Source organism: Calliphora vicina, chromosome 1, assembly GCF_958450345.1.
Source record: "Calliphora vicina chromosome 1, idCalVici1.1, whole genome shotgun sequence".
Lineage (NCBI taxonomy): Eukaryota > Metazoa > Arthropoda > Insecta > Diptera > Calliphoridae > Calliphora > Calliphora vicina.
The window spans coordinates 157,001,667-157,016,734 of NC_088780.1; the positions used below are offsets into that span (position 1 = coordinate 157,001,667).

A 15,068-nucleotide genomic window follows, 5' to 3' on the forward strand; every position below is an offset into this window, starting at 1 on the left:
AAAGCGTTCTGTATCGATGGAAACAAATAGTTTTCGAACGGGACAAGTTCTGGTTTGCTGCTCGCAAAAGTTTTGAAATTGCTGCTTAAGTAGCTCCCAATGATTTCGCAAACTCTTGGTGAGTTTTGACAATTTTCATGAAGTAATACCTCCAATTTTTGATCTTCAAACTTTTTTGGAAATGAATGAATGTTGAGATATTTTTCACCAAATTTTTGTTTATATAAACGATTTATTTTTTTTAAATTTTAACTTCAAAATAAATTTATTCAATTAATCGCCTATTCGAATAAACAATATATTTTTTCCTTAATTATTCGATTAAAAATTATTCAAATGACAACCCTACTACTTAGAATGTTATAAAACACAGTAATAAACTACATATTATTAATGTTTTATACTCGTAATAATTGTTATGGAATTTTACGCTAGTATTCTAAAGTATTATACTTAGTAAGTGAATAGTTACAACTAAATAATTAGTGATTAAAATAATTGAACATATTGAATAATTCTTATTGTTAAATTTTCCTATTTATTATACAATTTCCTTTACTTTTCTTTCAAAACATTAAAATGTTCTAAAAAAAATCATATTTTTTGACACACAATTTTTTCTCTAGTGTTACAAAATAAAACTGTTTAACTAATATTTTTGTCGAAGGTGTAGAAAATCATACTATTTACACAGATGATCAGACAGCCAGTCATTTATATTCGTTATTTTAATCTAAACAACGAGTTGGTTACTTTTTTTCTGTATGTAGCATTCATTAGTCAAGTAGAAGATTGAGCTCTGAGCATGATATAACTAACGAAAAACCCCTCATCCATCCATCATACATATTTACATACACGATCACAAAAATAAAATAATAATAATACTAAATAAATAGTATGTATAGGAATTAGTTAAACAAAAACTAACTAAAACCATAAATAAATACAATATACATTGTTGTATGAATGTGCGGAACAACTTTCTAGCTTTTCGTAGACAAGCATCTATCTAAATGATCGTAGTAAATAGTAAATGTTGCCTGTAGTGTGCAGATTTAATACTTACATCCCCAACACGTTGCTGAACATCATCAGTATCAGTATCATGTGAATGAAAATCTTTAAATAAAACTACAATGAAATCTAAAATATCTACTAAAATTTATTCATGTGCAATTCAAACGAGAGCTTTGCTCTGCCCTACTCGGCTTTGGTCTGATCAAAAGGAAAAAACAACCAAAAACATTTTGAGTATTTTAATTTTGGTGTCTTTATTTTATTTATTAATAAATTATTTTTTTTGTTTATCTGTCTAGTTTACAATAAAGTGTGTGTATCTTTTATTCTTTTTGTTGAAATTTTACCCATATATGCATAATTTATTTTGAAAAAATTTCTACCTTTTTTTGTTTGGCTTTCTTTATGGCCTATTTTCTTTAAGTCTTCTTTGATATCATTTGCTTGTTATTATTGTTTTAGATATAATTAAGTTGAGGTTCAATTTATTTATTTAATTAATGATTTCTTTAAAATTCCCAATGATCGCACAAATTTGAATAGCATCATAAACTAAAAATGTTTGTCTTAGGTCTGATCGTAAGACATTTTTCACTGAGAGGCTAATAATCCAAACATTTTAAACAAAAACATAGAATTTGTAACAAATTTGGGAAAGTTTAAATGCACAGTATTTTATCGATAACCAAAGTGATGCTAGCTTCTGCTAAACAAAGTTGTTGCGACACAGAGATAATTTTTTAGCTTGAAAAGATAATCAGACTCTGAACAACTTTTTACTAGAAAAGTTGATCAGAGTCTGAACAACTTTTTACTAGAAAAGTTGATCAGAGTCTAAACAACTTTTTACTAGAAAAGTTGATCAGAGTCTGAACAACTTTTTACTAGAAAAGTTGATCAGAGTCTGAACAACTTTTTACTAGAACAACTTTTTACTAGAAAAGTTGATCAGAGTCTAAACAACTTTTTACTAGAAAAGTTGATCAGAGTCTGAACAACTTTTTACTAGAAAAGTTGATCAGAGTCTGAACAACTTTTTACTAGAAAAGTTGATCAGAGTCTGAACAACTTTTTACTAGAAAAGTTGATCAGAGTCTGAACAACTTTTTACTAGAAAAGTTGATCAGAGTCTGAACAACTTTTTACTAGAAAAGTTGATCAGAGTCTGAACAACTTTTTACTAGAAAAGTTGATCAGAGTCTGAACAACTTTTTACTAGAAAAGTTGATCAGAGTCTGAACAACTTTTTACTAGAAAAGTTGATCAGAGTCTGAACAACTTTTTACTAGAAAAGTTGATCAGAGTCTGAACAACTTTTTACTAGAAAAGTTGATCAGAGTCTGAACAACTTTTTACTAGAAAAGTTGATCAGAGTCTGAACAACTTTTTACTAGAAAAGTTGATCAGAGTCTGAACAACTTTTTACTAGAAAAGTTGATCAGAGTCTGAACAACTTTTTACTAGAAAAGTTGATCAGAGTCTGAACAACTTTTTACTAGAAAAGTTGATCAGAGTCTGAACAACTTTTTACTAGAAAAGTTGATCAGAGTCTGAACAACTTTTTACTAGAAAAGTTGATCAGAGTCTGAACAACTTTTTACTAGAAAAGTTGATCAGAGTCTGAACAACTTTTTACTAGAAAAGTTGATCAGAGTCTGAACAACTTTTTATTAGAAAAGTTGATCAGACTCTGAACAACTTTTTACTAGAAAAGTTGATCAGACTCTGAACAACTTTTTACTAGAAAAGTTGATCAGACTCTGAACAACTTTTTACTAGAAAAGTTGATCAGACTCTGAACAACTTTTTACTAGAAAAGTTGATCAGACTCTGAACAACTTTTTACTAGAAAAGTTGATCAGACTCTGAACAACATTTTACTAGAAAAGTTGATCAGAGTCTGAACAACATTTTACTAAAAAAGTTGATCAGAGTCTGAACAACATTTTACTAGAAAAGTTGATCAGAGTCTGAACAACATTTTACTAGAAAAGTTGATCAGAGTCTGAACAACATTTTACTAGAAAAGTTGATCAGAGTCTGAACAACATTTTACTAGAAAAGTTGATCAGAGTCTGAACAACATTTTACTAGAAATGTTGTTCAGACTCTGATCAACTTTTCTAGTAAAAAGTTGTTCAGACTCTGAACAACATTTTACTAGAAAAGTTGATCAGAGTCTGAACAACATTTTACTAGAAAAGTTGATCAGAGTCTGAACAACATTTTACTAGAAAAGTTGATCAGAGTCTGAACAACATTTTACTAGAAAAGTTGATCAGAGTCTGAACAACATTTTACTCGAAAAGTTGATCAGAGTCTGAACAACATTTTACTAGAAAATTTGATCAGAGTCTGAAAAACATTTTACTAGAAAAATTTGTTCAGAGTCTGAACAACATTTTACTAGAAAAGCTGATCAGAGTCAACAAAAAAGAGAAAAGCTGATCAGAGTCTGAACAACTTTTTACTAGAAAAGCTGATCAGAGTCTGAACAACTTTTTACTAGAAAAGCTGATCAGAGTCTGAACAACTTTTTACTAGAAAAGCTGATCAGAGTCTGAACAACTTTTTACTAGAAAAGCTGATCAGAGTCTGAACAACTTTTTACTAGAAAAGCTGATCGGAGTCTGAACAACTTTTTACTAGAAAAGCTGATCAGAGTCTGAACAACTTTTTACTAGAAACGTTGATCAGAGTCTGAACAACTTTTTACTAGAAACGTTGATCAGAGTCTGAACAACTCTTTACTAGAAACGTTGATCAGAGTCTGAACAACTTTTTACTAGATACGTTGATCACAGTCTGAACAACTTTTTACTAGAAACGTTGATCAGAGTCTGAATAACTTTTTACTAGAAACGTTGATCAGACTCTGAACAACTTTTTACTAGAAACGTTGATCAGACTCTGAACAACTTTTTACTAGAAACGTTGATCAGACTCTGAACAACTTTTTACTAGAATATTTGATCATAGTCTCAGCAGTTTTTTACTAGAACAGTTGCAAGAATCTGAGCAACTTTTTACTTCATATGTCTTCAGTATTCTAAGGGTTAATTAAACGAAAATTATTGTAATTTTCAAGTGATCTGGTTTGAGCTAATTTACAAATTTAGAAGTCGTAAATAACTTTGAAACATTTTTCAAAACTATAATTTATGTTAATTATAATAAATTCCAATAAAAGAAAACACAAAATCAAAGAAATAAAAACTTTCTAATCACAGTTTGATTTTTTTAAACTTTTACTTTTTGACCTTCTGTCCTATTGTTCAGCCGAAAATTCATCATACTGCAATATTTCAACAGCTTCCAATACCAAAACATTGCAACAACTACGCAAAATAAATGTAACAAAAAAAAATCTAAAAAAAATCAATAAACTCAGAATCTCATTTTAGTTTTGCACTAATAATTTTTGTGTTGGTTTTAACAAAAAAATTCCTCTACACTCGAAAAAAAATGTTTAAATACAAGAAAAAAACAACCAAAATAACACAATAAACAATCTAATCGATTTTTGGCCAAGAAAGACATACACAAAACACATTTCAAGATAACATGACACACATTAGAAAGATATTGACTTCATCTAACTAATGAAGACAAGACAAGAAAAATATTTCAAAAAAACTACAGTAGAAACTCATACGAGTAATAATAAAGTTAAGCAATAAATCCAGTTGTATGAAAAAGGAGTCTGTCTGTTGATTCACGAATGTAAAAATACAGCGAAAATGAAGAAAAAATTCAGCACAGAAAACGTTTCTTAACCAATTTTTCTGTGTTACAGCAAAAACGTGGCCAACAAGAAATCAAACATTAAAAACCACAATAAAAACAAAAACAACATTTGCACCAACCACCACCATATACACCACACTCACAACTATTGGCTATCGTTTACACTAGCCATAAATAAAAAAGAGAAACGAGAAAAGAGTGTAACTATAGTAAGAGTAATAATAAAAATAATAAGATTTTGACAGCTAAGAGCTGTCAAAAAGTTATTCAAAGTTCTTTTAGTTGAGTATGCTGTCAGAACATTGAGAAAAAACGAAAGCAATGCAGACTCACAGAGAGAGATTGTGAAAGAGGGTGAGAAAAGAAAGCCTTTTTTTCCATACAATTCAAAGAGCAGGAGAAATAATACAATGCGCGCGTTTTCTTAAACCGGGTTATAGTATACTCATGCTCAATTTTTGCCAACACTTCTCAAATAATAATTACAGTTGTGTTCATATAAGTAGCAATGACACATTTAATTTAACAAGAATATTTTAATTCTAATTAATATTCATGGTACATCAACATTTTTTTTAAGGAATTTTTTTAATAAGATTTATGTAGTTTACTCGGTACTTTACCAGAGAATATGTTGGTTTTTCTCAGAATATGTACAAAATGTTATTTTGCTTGGGTATATCAGTAAATTGATTGCAATATGAGAGTTTACAATATTTAGTGATTCAAGAAATTTTAAATAAAAAGTTTCTCAGAGTCTGATCAAGTTTTCTACAAAAGTTGCTAGATTGTGATCAACTTTTCTAATAAAAAGTTGCTCAGATTGTGACCACATTTTCATGAAAAAATTTACTCAGATTTTGATTAACTTTTTTAAAAAGATTTGCTAGATTATGATCAACTTTTCTAATAAAAAGTTGCTCAGAGTGTCATCAACTTTGAAAATGAAAACTTTCTCAGTGTCTGATACAAATTTGCTTTTCAGTTTGATTAGCTATTCTAATAGACAATTGTTTATATTCTGCTTAAATTTTAGTAAAATATTGCTCAGATTCTATTCAACTTTTAAATTAAACATTTTTTCTCAGTTTGATTAAAAATATGATCGGATTATTATCAACTTTTTTAATAAAAAATTGTTCGGATTGTGATCAACTCTTGCATCAAAAATATGATCGGATTATGATCAACTGATATTGTAATTAAATGTTGATCTGATTAACTCTTGTAACAAAAAGTTACTCAGATTGTAATCAACTGTTCTAATGAAAAGATAATCCGATTCTGTTCAAGTTTTCTACTAAAAAATTGTTCGCTGTTTGATAAAAAAGTTACTCAGATTTTTATAAACTCTTCTAAAAAAGTTGCTTGATCGATGATCGACTTATCGAATAAAAAGTTGAATTCAGTCTGATTCAGTTCCAGTTTTCTAGTAAAAACTTGCACACAGTTTGATTAACTTTTTTAATAAAAACTTACTAAGTTTCTGAACAAGATCTCTAGTAAAATGTTGATCTGATTTGTATCAACTTTTCTTATAGAAAGTTCCTCGGATTGTGATTAACTTTTTCTAATAAATGAATACGATTGCGATCAACTGTTTTAATAAAAAGTTGCCCTGATTCTGTTCATCTTTTTTAGTAAAAAAATGTATTACAGTTTGATTAAAACTTGTTCGGATTGATTAATGAAAAACTAATCAGATTGCGAGCAACTGTTCTAATAAAAAGTAGCTGGGATTGTGATCATCTCTTGTAAGAAAAAGTTGTTTGGATTATGATCAAAATGTTGTCTATTAAATGTTGTTTGGATTGTGATCAACTTTTCTAATTAGAAATTGCTCGGAATGTGATCAAATTTTCTAATAAAAATTTGCTCTGATTCAGTTCCAGTTTTCTAGTCAAAAATTGCCCAAAGTTGGATCAACATTCCTAATAAACAGTTGCTCAGTTTCTGAACAAGTTCTGTAGTAAAATGTTGCTGAGGTTTCTAATAGAAAGGTGCTCGGATTGTGATTAACTTTTTCTAATAAGAAATTGCTCGGAATGTGTTCATATTTTTTAGAACAGTTTGATAAACTCTTCTAATACAAATTTACTTAGATTCTTAAAAACTTTTATAGTAAAATTTTGGTCAGATTTTGATATATTTTTCAGATTGTGCTCAATTTTTCTAATGAAAATCGTATCAGATTGCGAGCAACTGTTCTAATAAAATGTTGAGCTGATTCTGTTCAGCTTATCTAATAAAAAGTTGCTCGGATTGTAATCATCTCTTGTAAGAAAAAGTTGCTTGGATTGTGATCAACTGTTCTAATGAAAATATAGTCTGATATTGCTCACAGTTTGATAAACATATTAAATGTGGCTTGGAATGAGATCAACTCTTCAAATAAGAAGAGTCTAGTAAGAAATTGCACACAGTTTGATTAATTTTCCTAATAAAAAGTTGCTGAGTTTCTGTACAAGTTCTCTAGTAAAATGTTGCTCAGATTTTTATTAACTTTTCTAATAGAAAGTTGCTCGGGTTGTGATTAACTTTTCCAGTAAAAAATTATTCGTATGTTGAACAACTGTTCTAATGAAAAGTTGCTCTGATTCAGTTCATCTGTTTTAATACAGTTTCTTCAGTTTCTTAAAAACTTTTCTAGTAAAATGTTGATCAGATTTGTATCTACTTTTTTACTACTATCGAAAAATGTTGTTCGGATTGTGATCAACTTTTTTAATAAAAAGTTGATCTGATTCTATTCAACATTTCTAGTAAAAAAATCTCACAGTTTAATCAACTTTTCTAACAAATATTTTCTCAGATACTGAACCATTTATCTAGTACAACGTTTCCCAGATATTGATCTACATTTCTTATAGAAAGTTGCTCGGATTATGATCAAATCTTGTTACTCGGATTGTGACTGTCTCAGTGTTATCAATAACTACCTCAAAGTCTTGCCAACTCTAGAAACATATAAAAATTCCATTAAAAAAGTTGAAAAATTTTTAGTTTCTTTGAAAGTTCAGATGCCCTTTCTCTAACCATCACTGCTCCGAATGTATATTGTTTTTGCTTTTTGTATAATTATGTCATATTTTTCACAAGTATGTAAGTGGAAAAAACTAATAACACCTTTATACAATAACGAAAAGAATGAAAAACAAAAAAACGTAATTCTTTTCAAAAAGCAAGAATTAGCTAGAATTTGTTTGTAGCAATACTTAACCGAAATTCCAAAGGAAATGGGGTATTTAATTGGAGATGAAAGGTAAACAAAAACAAGGTTTAAAATATGCAATTATGGGGGCATTAAGAAATATTTTCTAAAGGAATTTTGATTTTCTTAACAGGGCAAATTTTATAATAATTCAGTCATAATTCAGTTACTGCCTTTAAATATTTTCTAACCACATGACAACCATCAACTTAAATTTGTATTTATTTAATATTTTTTTTATTATTTATTTGATAACAACGACGACGCCACGACGGTGTTGTTGCTCCAGATTTTGTTTTTGTATTAAATTGTTATTAAATCCCCCCAAAATGCCCAGTTGACTATAGAAATTTGCACTTTTTTCCACTTTCAACAATAAAATATTTATTTTATTTACTGATACTTGTTTTTATTTATTACTCATACTCATACTTTTCGTTTTGATTTTGAATTTTATTTAATATTTTTTAATTTTTTTTTTCAATTTGTAAAGAAAAAATTTAAGTTTTGTTAACTTAACATACATTTAAGTTTAGTTTTAGCTAAAGGTGTATTTCATTATGATTTTTCTGTATTCAGCAATAAAACTTTTTATCAAAAAAATATATAATATTTCAGCACTTCTTCGACGCGTTGTGGCAAAATTTGAAAAAACTACACTTTTTCATAAAATAAATAAAAAAATAAATAAATAAAACAAACACTTGAGTTTTCCAAAATATTTATTTGTTTTTATGATTGCAATTAGATTAGTGTTTCAGTATGTGTGTTTTTGTAAAAAAAATAATTAATTTTTTTTATTTGTTAAATTGATTTAAACCACGGTAACGGTTGTGTGTGTTTTATCTGTTTTAATTTTTTAGGAAATAATTTTTGCTTTATTTTTTTTTATGTCAAAACTTTTTTTGTTGTTTCTTTACAGCATGTAAGTTTCTGTTGTTTTTTGTTATTATTAATTTAATTTTTAGTTTTTGTTGTTTAGGAATTATTGTAGAAATATTATTGAATATTTTTGTTGGCCAGACACAACCCAAAGCAAAAATCAAACTAAAGTGAGATATCTAAAGCAAGAGAATATCAACCCAATATATGAAAAGATACATCCATAGAAAACTACAACAAAAACAAAAAATACATATATGAAAAAATACAAAAAAAAATAACATTCAGCAAAGAAAAAGCACACAAAACGAAAAATAATCATTCACATTCACCAATATTGTGTTGAACGTATTACTACAGCATTGTGCTGCGGCGGCACTAAACAAAAAAAAATCTCTTAAACTTTAACCACGTATCCCAAATTTCAGTGTTTGTTGTTTTGTTGTGTATTTTCTTCATTACACTGCCCCGTCCGTCAATCGCACCATACTCCCATTATTTTTATTTTTTATGTTTTTTTTTTGTATTTTGGTTAAACAATAAAACCTCATAAATACGAAAAACGTGTTGTGTAGAAATAAATGTATCTGAAAGATAAAAATACCGAAAACAAATAACTGCTCTCTTTTGTTTTGTGTTTGTTGCAAAATACACCACCATGAACAACAGCAACAACAACAATAAACTATCTTAAGCTTTTGTAAACAGTAAAAACAAATTAGCGTTTTTCTTGTGGCTGTGAGAATGAACTGAAAAATATTATTGGTTGTATGACTTAAAAATGCGGGATATTTTCAAATTTTTAGCTTTTATTTTGAAACAAAGCTTTGGCCATTGTTAGCTTTGGCCGTTTCCCATTTTTTTGGCAACATATGGGTTCCGAGCCAAAAGAACTGTTCATCTTTTGAGACCAAGAACGAATGCAGCCAATAGTGGATACTATGTTCCCAAGTGAAGCGTATTCCAGAGAGAGCGTTCTGCATCGATCGAAACAAATAGTAGTCGGACGGGGAAAAGTCTGGACTACAAAGCCGGAGGGGCAAAACTTCCCAACAGGTATTGAACATGTAGCCTAGCGTTATCATGATGGAATACTACGGTTTCATGTCTGGCCGCATATTCTGGGCGTTTTTCGGCCAAAATTGCTTCAAATAAATAAATTGCATTCTTACAGGTTCCTTGTGATGGTCTGGCAAGATTTCAGAAGCTCATAATATATAGGACCCTTTTGCTCCCACCAAATACAGATCATTACCTTAGCGGCATGGATATTTTGCTTTGGTGTCGATGCGGCAGGTTGGGCTTCACATACGATCTTTTACGCTTCGCGTTATTGTAATGGATCCATTTGTCATAGCAAGAAATGATTCGGTGCACAAATGATTTACTTTTATATCGTTCAGCCATAATTTCGAACATGCAAAATCATATTTCAAGCTCTCTCGGCTTCAATTCGTAAGGTGCCTAATTTTCCTGCTTTTGGATGAATCCTGCTGCTCGCAAACGTTTTGAAATTGCTGTTTGATTTTGAAAGCTCTTTTTGAGTTTTACAACCATCTCCATGGAGATATGCCCCAATTCTTGGTCTTCAAACTTTTTTGGCTGGCTTGAACGATCTTTGTTTTCCGTGTCAAAATCACCACTTCTGAACCGAACAAACCATCTCTCGCACATTGAAACCGATTGAACATATTCACCATAAGTTTTGGTGAGCAATCGGTGAGCTTCACTACAAGTAAAGCAAATTTCCCGCATATGAAACTTTGTTGTTTACACTATAATGTTTAGTAACTAAGTGTGAATAAATGATAGATATGTACCATTCAAAACGACATACATTTATTTATACAGTTATTAAAAACATTGTAAATACCGCATTTTTAAATATTTTGTTTAACAGAATGGAATGTGGAATCTGCTTACTATGTTGGTTTTTATAATATTTCTTGTTATTAAACTCAAAGTTGAAATTTTGGCTCAATCGACTCTGAACTTTAGAAATGCGTGTTTAAGGGGAAATCATAAATTTTGTTTATTTTTATATTTTATTTTTGTATTAATCAAAATGGAATTGCAATCTTTAAAAAGTTAAAAGTGGACTTTGAAATCTTCGAGTTATAAAAAAATATACCTGATCATTAAGAGTCGCAGGGCCATAGGTTGGAAAGAATTATCTTCATTAAGTTTTCAGAATCAAACTACATACAGTGGGGAGCACAAATGAGAACATGTTGGTACTTTGTGCACTTCTTATGGAATAAAAATAAAACTAATAAAGCAAATCCGAAAATTTTTTTCTCTCATTTATTTTATGTATAATATATAAAAACAAGGATTACAATTCAAACCAAAAAGCATCCAGTTCTAAGTAAAAAACAGACAAAACTAAAATAACTCGCATGTACTCAATTTTGCACCCCACAAAAACTCTAGGGAAGAATTGGATTTTTTAATATATTTTTTTCAAAATCCGCTATTACAATTTTTCTATATAAATGAGAAAATCCTGCAGAAGAAGTAATTTTTCAATAGGATGGCGACCCAATATATTATATATGTTGATTTCTATGGTTCCAAGGTGGAACAAAGGGCCACAACAAAGTTTTTCTATTGTGATCTATCGCGTGCTATAAGCTTCACTTCGGCCCAAAACTTTCCAATTAAGTTGGTTTATATTTGTCTCCTCCAGGTGTTAGCTGGTCTGCCTCTTCTTCTACTGCCTTGGGAATTCCACTCAATTGTCATCTTAGCTACGTTGTCGTTGTTGCGTCACAGGTCTCTGTTTGAGATAACATTCGGCCAGAATATCTTGAGCAGTTTTCGTAAGCTGTGGTGTTCCAGGATTCGCAGCCATACAACAGGCGACCCAATGCACACGTGAAAAATCGTAAAAATGGTGTTCCTAGAAAAATTTCTTATTAATGCAGTTACCAGCTTAATGTCCTGAGCTCAATCCTATTGAGAATTTTTGGTGAATCGTGATGTGGCGGTTGGAACAATACGGATTAACTCCTACCAATTTGTACGAGTATTCCAAATAAAGTAAATGAAAAATTGGTAGAAAATATGCCAATGAGTGTAAAAATTAATTTACAGTGCTCCCCACTGTATATCCTCCAATTACGAATTAATTCGTTGTCATAATTCCTTAGTACTCTAAAGATATTGAGTTAGTTCCTTTAAGAATTTATTCATTAAGTGAAATAAAAATTATTTTAATTCAATTTGTACTAGATTTGAATTAACAAAAATTTAATCATTCAAAAGATGAATGAATTCTGTCATGAATTAATTCATGAGTTTGTTGGAAAGAGGGGTAGAGTAAAAGCAAATTCAAAAGAGTATTGCTATAATTGCATGACTGAAAAGTCATTGTAATGGTTTAAATAATATTATTCTAGTACTACAAATAACTATTAAATTGGATTAATTGGATTATTAAAACTGTGAAACTATGTTTAAAACTATTTTTTCGCTGTTTTTCCTTATCACAACTTTGACACCTCTGAAACCCACAATAAAATACTCGAAACTTGTAGTATTTTCTCAATATTCCTTTACCCTAAACTCATGTTCTCCATATTTCCACAACAAATGTACTCTTAAAACTATCTAGACACGTTTCTAAGCTCTTTTGGATAAACGTAACTATTATTCTACTCAGTACAATTACGATGACAGTAGAATGTATCTACTGTCATCATAATTGAGCACAAGTATCTAACTAAATGCCACCCCCTCGCATGCAAGTACACTCGTACGTGAGACAATGTTGGTGAAGTGTTGTAGATAAATATTGAATTTGCTCTTTATAAATGAGAGTTACGAGTATTATTTCTATACAAATTCGACTACACTTGTAATTATGTACATTCAAAAATGTACTCAGTATCCCTTGTCTATTATGTCATCAAGTTGTCATATCTACTAAACAGTCACGATAAAATTCTTCTCTAATCTTTCAGCAGTTTTAAAATCTTTACATTTTATTTGTTTTTTTTTTTGGTTGGTTTCTTTGCTGGTGTTTTTGGTTTTGTTTGTTGCAACATACGTAATTATACATTCATGACCCAACCACTCGGTACTCACTCGTGTTCATTCACTTGCTCACTAACGCACACACTCACTGGCTCACTCAGTTGCAGTGCAAGTCAACACCCTCCTCTGTGTTTTTGGGTTTTGTGTGGGTTGGATGAGGGTAAAAAAATTACTGTTGGTACAATTTTACGTTTGTTGGGTACAATTATTTGTAGTTAATAATTTGATTTCTAAGAGAATCTTTTTGATCGCCTTTATTTCAAAAAAATACAAAAATATTCGCAAACAGAGTTATTATTCCTCCGGAGCAGATCCGCCGAGAACATAGTTTTGTTGCAAGTATCTCAGGTATAGGTTTAATCTTCAAAATTAAAAAAATATTACATTTTTATTAAAAGTTCAAAGTTCAATTCTGGAGACCATGGGCATTGGTGAAAATAAATATTAATCAGCGAATAGGTTTGACTACGCTGATTATATTTGGCTGCTCGCACATAACTTTAGCGACATATCAGTTACCGATCAGATACATGAGCTGGGGCCGAATTACCACATTCGTGATCGAATGAACTATCGTATCGAAAAATAATTTCGATATCGTAATTATAACAAAATGTACTAAATTTCATGCTCGATATCGAAAGCCGTAATCTCAAATAAGAAAATTACGATCGAATTTACTCGACATCGAATTCGGTAATTCGGCCCCGGTATCTGGAGTTGGTCTTCATATTAACTTCGACAAAACTAAAGTTATACGTATCAATACAAATAATCTATCCAAGTTAAGAGTCAACAACATAGATCTCGAGGATGTGCAATCATTTTCCTACTTAGGAAGCATCATATCCAACATAAAACTCTACTGCATGCGATATCTACAATCCCTGGAAAAATTTATTAACCTCTACTTGCAAAAAATATTGAGAATATTTTTGCCGAACGTAGTTTCCAACAGAGACCTCTGGCAAGGAACTGGCGAAACACCACATCAAATAGCATAGAGTAACTGGAGGTCTTTGGACAACCATATTTTGAGAAGACCTCATGATGATATAACAAAGATGACAATTGACTGGAACCCTTAAAGCGGCAGAAGAAGATGTAGATCTGGCTAACACTTGGAGAAGGCAACTAGAATCCGAAATTTGCTAAACAAGAAAAACTTGGACTGAGATAAGACTAATGGCACAGGACAGATCCTGATGGAAGAATATCGTTACGGCCCTTTGTTAATTGTTTGGACATCTCAGTGTGATGTCCATTGAATTTATCAAAAATTTCAAGTGTCGAAATAAAAGGCATTAGCTATTTAAACAAGATGTGGAAAATGGAATCCAATTATCATATATGGTCATTAAAGTCTAATCGCATACAACTTTATTGATTCCAGAACTTCGAAATAGATTAAAATATTTATTCGAATTAAAAATTTACGCAATTCATTCCATAAAACCATTCCCAAAAATAAAAAACTAATTCTTTATCTTCATTCAAATGCTTTTATTTAAATACAATCGCCCAATTCACAAATGGTGTCGTAGCGTTGTATCGTTGTATGTCGTAATTTTTTTTATTAATATTTTGTTTTTGTTTCGAAAAATTTGTTTGAAAAATATTTATGACATTCGAGTACAATGCTACAACACTACGACATCAATTGTGAATTGGGCAAATGTATTCCTTATAGAATTTAATTTGAATAAATTTAATTTTTAAAATTTGTTAACCTTTGATTGATATACTGATGCCTCGTAACATTGTGGGTTGTGTTTCACCGATTTATAGTTATTCATTCGTCGGACATAAGGGAATAAATATTCTTCGACAATTACTCATCAATTTGTGGTCGATTGTGAATCACACTAAACTATAAGTGAAATTCATTTATAAGTCATATGGCTCAAACTTCCTGTTTAAGAACTAGTTCTCAATACGACTTCCAGATAAAGCTAGATGTATTGGCGAACTGGGTTCTCCTCGGAAGGAATATTTATTGTCAGTTAATAGTCAGGCAGCACTTAAGTTACATAAATCGTAAACTAAAATTGGTCGTCTATCTGAAATCACCGCAGTACATAGACGAGAAGCTCAGAAAAGGAACCGTTTTGAATGTAACACTGACTGCGATTATTTAAAGCGAAATCTTGAGATACTATCACCAAAAGAC

General features: G+C 30.3%; 1 protein-coding gene across 2 annotated transcripts in view; it reads right to left on the reverse strand.

Moving 5' to 3' along the window:
- LOC135964206 (very long chain fatty acid elongase AAEL008004) overlaps positions 1-8,978 on the reverse strand; it is an 81,544-nt gene extending 72,566 nt beyond the window's left edge. Inside the window, exon 1 of one of the 2 annotated variants that reach the window (XM_065516361.1) lies at positions 8,681-8,978. The gene's annotated coding sequence lies outside the window, so the exon portion shown is untranslated. Of the gene's footprint in view, positions 1-8,502; positions 8,641-8,680 lie in introns of those variants that run through there. The other variant, XM_065516358.1, reaches the window with a different exon arrangement.
- Positions 8,979-15,068: the final 6,090 nt, after the last annotated feature.